We start from the raw sequence: 7,236 nt of genomic DNA, 5'->3' as shown, positions 1-7,236 counted from the left end.
AAAAGAGTCTAAATTTAGCGCAAAGAGCAGGGCGTTGAAGAGGGAACAGCCCTTTCATATACAGAGTAATTTCTGTTCGTTTTAAGTTTTAATGTCGCTCCTTACTTTCAGTTAAAAAAAAACTTGTTTTTTTTTAATTTAATTTATTTGAAGAAACTTATTCAGAGCCCCAATGCTGTCCGGAAGGCTATTCCAGAGGCTTACACTCACATGGCGAAACACATGAGCTGATCTGATATCTGATAAGAATATCATTCTGATAAGAATGGTAATCAGAATTCGTAAAAAAATACAATAGCGATTTTGCTCAAAATCGTCCAAAGAACTAAAAGAATGCCTATAGCACTCACAAAACCCCCAGTACCCCGGGAATAGGGTTGTAAGTCATGGCCTGGGGTCATATAATGTTTTAATAGAATGGGTTTTCGCATAAACTTCAGATGGGGTTCATTTGATTTTAAACTGAAAGTTATAGTGCCCTTTTTAAGAGTCAAAGTGATTTGAGAGCAACCCCCCTCCCCACAGGCTCATAATTTCCCCGTAAACACCCAATCAAAATTTAGAGATAGAAATTTTGTTCATAATAGTTGAAGAGAATATGTCTTTCAGGAAGACAACTCCATCCCCACAGCTCTCAGGGCAAAGGTAATAAGTTATGCCCCGGTGGTATACATGGTTTCTCTGGTAGTTGTATATGCTTCGGATGGGACTCATTGGATCGGTAAGCTGAATTTCTAGTGCCCTTTTTAAGAGCCAAAGTGATGAGAACGTAGTTATTCCCTCCCCCCCAAAAAAACGTAATATTTTCCCGAAATACATTGAATAAAAATTGGTGAGACAGTCACTTTATTCAAAATCGTCCAAAGTTCATACAGCAAGGCTTTTGGGGTTGATACAAACCACCAGAGTCTACGGGCGATGGGGTGTAAGTTATGCGATGGGGCATTTAAGTTTTTTTTATCAAAGGGATGGTTGTTTAACTTTAAAAGAGGCTCATTTGGTTGGAAATCGAAAATTATAGTTTTTTTTCAAGCGTCGAAAGTGATGGAAAGCATTTAGCCCCCCTCCCATTTGATAGTAAGTTTGTTAAAAATAGCTCAACGAACAATATGATAATGTCTCTAGGAGACATTATCTGGGGTCTCTAGGAGACCCCAGCGTTCTGGGGATCGGGTTGTAAGTTACACCATCTGAGCATGTAAGGTTTTTATGGAATGGGCGGTCGTATAAATTTCAGATGGGGCTTACTTGATTTGAAATTGGAAGTTATAGTGCTCTTTTAAAGAGCCAAAGTGATTTGATAGCAACCAGACCACCATCATTTTGTTTCATCCATGTTCATCATTTTCAATTTAAATTTAGAGATAACACTTTGAATCACCGTAGTAGAAGGTTTCAGAAGCTACCCCCCCCTACATCTCTTAGGGAAAGGGTTGTAGGTTATGCCTTGGAGATGTGTAAGGTTCTTATAGAAAATGTGGTCGTGTATTCTTTGGAAGAAGCTCATTGGATTGGTAATCTGAAGTTCTAGTGTCCTTTTCAAGAATCAGTGATCTGATCACCCCCCCCCCATACACACACACAAACACGTTGTTTTCGCCCCAGATGTATTCAATAGATATTTTGAGAATGTGTTTTTATTCAAAATAGTCCAAATATCATATAACCCGGCTTTTGAGGTTGATATAAACCACCAGCTCCTTAGGACTATAGGTTATGCACTTGGGGCACTTATTGAAGGGATCGTTCCATAAACTTTAAAGGTAGACTAATTTGTTGAATAAGAAGTTTTTGTCCTCTTTTAAGAATCAATAGGGATGGAGGTGAAGTAGCCCCCCCCAAACTACCCCTCTTTTAACCAAATGTAACTGATTGAAATTGTGTGATGACAATTTTGTTTAAAATAGTCCAAAGAACATATAACAGTGCCTCCAGGGTTGGCACAACCCCCCCCCCCCAATAGCCCTGGGGCGAGGGATTGAAGCTATGCACTGGGGGCATATAAGGTTTTTATGGAACGGGTTATCGTATTAGATTCTGATGGGTGTCATTTGATTTCAAGTTGTAAGTTATAGTGTCCTTTTTAAGAATCAAAGTGATTTGAGAGAACCATCCCCCCATCGTCCATCATTTCCAATAGAAGACAGCTAAAAAGTTTGAAACGTCAATTTTTTTCTCAGCATTGTTGAAAGGTTCAGTAATTATGCGTAGCAATAGCTATAGTAGCAATAATAGCATTAGTAGCAGTATGCAAATAGCACTTTTTTTTCAACATCTCCTTCAGCACACGATGAAATTTTTAACTTAATACCATCAACAGGTCCTGAAGAATCTCTGATCCAGCCTCTTGACAACCTATGTGGGCATAGTTGGTTTCGATTTATTTCAGCACAGTTACAATATTGCCCAACGTTTTTGCATTAATAACCATATTTATTAGTATTCGCAGTAGCACCAGTACTTGTAGTAGTAGCAGTAGGAGTACAGTTAGTAGTAGTAGTTTTAGCAACAATTGTAGTAGTAGTAGAGGCAGTAACAATAATAGTAGCAGTAGTTGTAGGAGTAGAAGTAGTAGTATTATGATGCAAATATTGTCATTTGGTATGTTCACCATCCCCAGCAACAAGCGTTATAAGGTTCAATTTCACACACGAAACTGTTCCCTAAGATAATGCTGATATACTGTTTTGACAATCTACATAAGAATGGTAGGTTGTCATCTGTACAACAGAAATATTCTCTGAGAACTTCTCCTTCATAAGTTGTGGATTTGAACTAGCCAGAAGACGCTCTGTGTATACATTTAATGCTGCTTCTACGATCACTGTAACTAACGACACTAATAGCATTAATTTGGAACTTTTACGGAACGTTTAGAGGGAGTTTCAATTAAACAAAAAACTATATGCACACAGGTATTAAAAGGACATATAAGCAATGTAGGACATATAAAAAAATATAGACAGCGATGCTCTATCATAACTACTAATAGCGTTGATATTTTAAAGGAGCTATTTTGATTGAAAATTGAAAGTTCTAGTTCCCTCTTAAGAGTCAAAAGTGATTGGAGGGCAATCGGCTCTCCTCTTTAGCTCATAATTCGCCAGACACTTTCAATCAAAATTTTGAGACAGCCATTTTGTTCAGCATAGCTGGACAGTCTAGTAACCATATCTCTAGAGTTATTGGATAGATCACCCCCCCCCCCCCTAGCTATGTAATTTGCATATAATGCTTAAAAACTAAATCTTCCTTTGAAATTAAAACAAACGCACTGTTTGTGTGCTGGCTGCCAATAAGGCATCTCAGCAATATACCAAGAATAACTGAGGGTATTAAGCTCAAACTTTCGGGGCTACTTCTGTTACTACTTCCGCTCTTAATACTGTACTATATCAAAAGAGTACAAGTGTATCCAGGTTGTGAAAGAGCATAGATATAATTTTTTGTGAATGGTATTAAGTTTTATATATCAGGTAAATTAAACACTACTATTTGCGTCAGGATTTTCAAAACGATTTATGTTGTTAAAAATTGCTGTTTCTTCAGCAGGCAAATAGCACACCAAGCTATAAATTCTTAAAGGAAAACTAGAAATATTCAAACTATTATTTTATTTTTCCCTGAAAAAGAATACATCATTATAAAACGAACAGAAATTAACTAAAAAAAATCGACAAAACAAGTTTTAAAAAAAAACTCCATTAAACCAAAAATGAACCAAAAAGAAGAATAAAATAATCTACCAAGCATACAACTACCACAAATCGGTATAAATAAATAAATGAAACCTAAAACGATCAAAAACTAGATCTACGTTGCATGGACAACGTGAGGTGTCGCGGCAACCTTTGTTCGGCTTCGCCACGTAAAGTGTTGCAAGAGCAACGCTTTGGTCTTGTTTTCTTGCTTCGATCAAATGCTGAAGTTGTTAACCTGTAAGGATATTAAAATAAATACTAGGTATAACAACTCGCAAAAGTTTCAAACCCCTCAGCGCTGAAGATGATTGTAGCCTAACAGCTGATTATCACTTACAAGTCCCTTAGATGTCTTACTTCTGGAACCAAATTGGTCTTACCATCAAATGCACCGGAAACAAATAACAGGTGCACCAGCTGACTGTTGAGTAAAACTCCCCTATATGTCTCACAATTGGTACCAGCCGATTTTTGGTTTCAGTGTGTACCTTACTACTGAAGTTATCAACACCTTAAAATTTCTAACTGGAAAATCTCATGAAGAAATTTTTCTACCAAAAAAATAGATCAAGAGCTCAAGCAGCTCATCAAGAGCTACTGACTACCGTCGAAAAAAAAATCTAACTGTCTTAGTCCAAAGGTTGACTTTTTTGCCTTACGCCAAGTTTTTAATGTCATCACTTAGAAAGGAGCAAAGGATAAACTCTAATTTGTTTAGCAATGAGAAAACGTTTAAAGTTTAAGAGGCAAATCTGATACCATATCTGTATCGGCCTATTTTTGGTTTCAGTATGTAACTTACTATTGAAGTTGTCAACCTTTTTAAACTTTCAAACTGATATATCTCATGAGGAAATTTTTCTAACAAAAAATAAATGGCATGTACTTTGATCATCTCATCAAGAACTATTGACTGCCGTCGAAAAAAAAAAAAAATCTATCTGTCTTAGTTCAAAGGTTGACTTTTTTGCCGTAAGCCAAGTTTCTAACGTCATCACTTAGAAAGGAGCAAAGGATAAACTCTAATTTGTTTAGCAATGAGAAAACGTTTAAAGTTTAAGAGGCAAATCTGATACCATATCTGTATCGGCCTATTTTTGGTTTCAGTATGTAACTTACTATTGAAGTTGTCAACCTTTTTAAACTTTCAAACTGATATATCTCATGAGGAAATTTTTCTAACAAAAAATAAATGGCATGTACTTTGATCATCTCATCAAGAACTATTGACTGCCGTCGAAAAAAAAAAAAAATCTATCTGTCTTAGTTCAAAGGTTGACTTTTTTGCCGTAAGCCAAGTTTCTAACGTCATCACTTAGAAAGGAGCAAAGGATAAACTCTAATTTGTTTAGCAATGAGAAAACGTTTAAAGTTTAAGAGGCAAATCTGATACCATATCTGTATCGGCCTATTTTTGGTTTCAGTATGTAACTTACTATTGAAGTTGTCAATCTTTTTAAACTTTCAAACTGATAAATCTCATGAGGGAATTTTTCTAACAAAAAATAAATGGCATGTACTTTGATCATCTCATCAAGAACTATTGACTGCCGTCGAAAAAAAAAAAAAAATCTATCTGTCTTAGTTGACTTTTTTTTGCCGTAGGCCAAGTTTCTAACATCATCACTTAGAAAGGAGCAAAGGATAAACTCTAGTTTCTTTAGCAATGAGAGAACTTTGAAGTTTAAGAGGCACATCTGATACCGTTTCTATACTGCTATCCCAAGTGCAAAAAGCCGAATGATAAACTCAGATGAAATCACGAACAGAAATGGGTAGAAACAATAGATTTTTGGCCCCAGGCAAGAGCTCTATGAAGCTTTCCAAAATACAAAGTCATATACATCAATCCAGCCTAAGGTCGACACTTTTCGAAAAAACTGCAGAGGTTAGACCATTACCACTTTCTAGGATTAAGCTGAAATCAAGGTGCTAAAAAAAAACACGACAAAACCAAAGTGCTTCTCTCGCAATGCAATTAACAAGAGTAGGGTCCAAAACCCCCTAAGCTTTTTAAGTCCGAATATAAGTTGCATTTTACTGAAATTTTTTATAAATGTTTTCTTTTTTATAACTTTAAGAAATAAAAAATCAATTAAGATTTTAAGGAATAAATATCAGCATGTCCATATTAAACTGACAATGTTCATTCATTTGAATTTTTTTCAGTAAAATGTAAATTATATTCAGGCTTTTAGAAAGCATAGGGATTTTGAACCCTGCTTATGTTAAGTTCTGCTCGCTTTGGGTTTGACTCGGTTATCTATTGTAATTTCTGTTCATTTGGGGTTCCATTTATTTATTGATACTGATTTATGGTAGCTGCATGCTTGGTAGATAATTTGATTCTTTTATTTGTTATTTTTTAGTTTAATTTTGACTAGGCTGAACAGAATGGGTATGTCAAGATTTTGATCAGGTAACCTTGGGGGAAAATGTGCATGGGAGGGGGCCTAGGTGCCCTCAAATGTTTTTGGTCGCCTAAAAAGGGCACTAGAACTATTAATTTCCGTTGGAATTAGCCTTCTCGCAACATTCTTGGACCACAGGGTCGATACGATTACCCCTGAAAAAAAAAACATAAAAAAACAACAAATAAACACGAACCCGTTATCTGACTTCTGGCAAAAATTACAAAATTCCACATTTTTGGAGATTGAAGCTTAAAACTTTAACAATAGTGTTCTTTGATACGCTGAATCTGATGGTGTGATTTTCGTTAAGATTGACTTTTAGGGGGTTTCCCCCTTCTATGACTTTTAGAGGGATTTCCCCCCCCCCCTGCTTTCTAAAATAGAGCAAATTTTCTCAGGCTCGTAACTTTTGAAGGGTAAGACTAAACTTGATGACACTTAAATATTTAAAATCAGTATTAAAATGTGATTCTTTTGATGTAACTATTGGTATCAAAATTCTGTTTTTAGAATTTCGGTTACTGTTGAGCCGGGTCGCTCCTTACCACAGTTCGTTACCATGAACTGTTTGAAATACAGCTTTTGTCGAAAAAGTAATTTTATTTTGAATATTGTGTGTGTGTTTTTTTTATTACAAAAGGTACTATACGTTGCAATTTCTTTGAGATGATTCCTTGAACAGCTCTCTATGATGATCCAGTGTCCTGCTATCCTCGGAGAAAAAACAAGAGACCATTGATGAAAATTCCCTTGGAAAAGGTCATTTTCCTTTATGTTCAAGCCAAGCAATTTCCTTTTTGCAAAAGCCAAGGAATTTTAACTATCTTATGTACGGCTTTCGGCCAGGACAATTCTAATGATCTACTTTTTGTGTCGATCCGCTGCCATTTCTAGTGATTTCAGGGTATTTTGTGTTACTATGGACCGTGTTCGTCTTCTACTAGGTTGCAGTTACCACAACAACCACAGAGTATCTTTGCCAGGTTATTCTATAATATGACATACACATAATGACATCAAGAAGATTTTCAGTTGGAAACTACAGAGAAAAAATTATTCTCAGGAGCCAAGGATAGGGGATACACTGCACGCTTCTCATCGTAGTGAATATGATGTTAGGC

Source organism: Artemia franciscana, chromosome 3 (genome assembly GCF_032884065.1).
Source record: "Artemia franciscana chromosome 3, ASM3288406v1, whole genome shotgun sequence".
Taxonomy (NCBI): Eukaryota; Metazoa; Arthropoda; class Branchiopoda; order Anostraca; family Artemiidae; genus Artemia; species Artemia franciscana.
Note: the sequence above shows the minus strand (reverse complement) of the source record.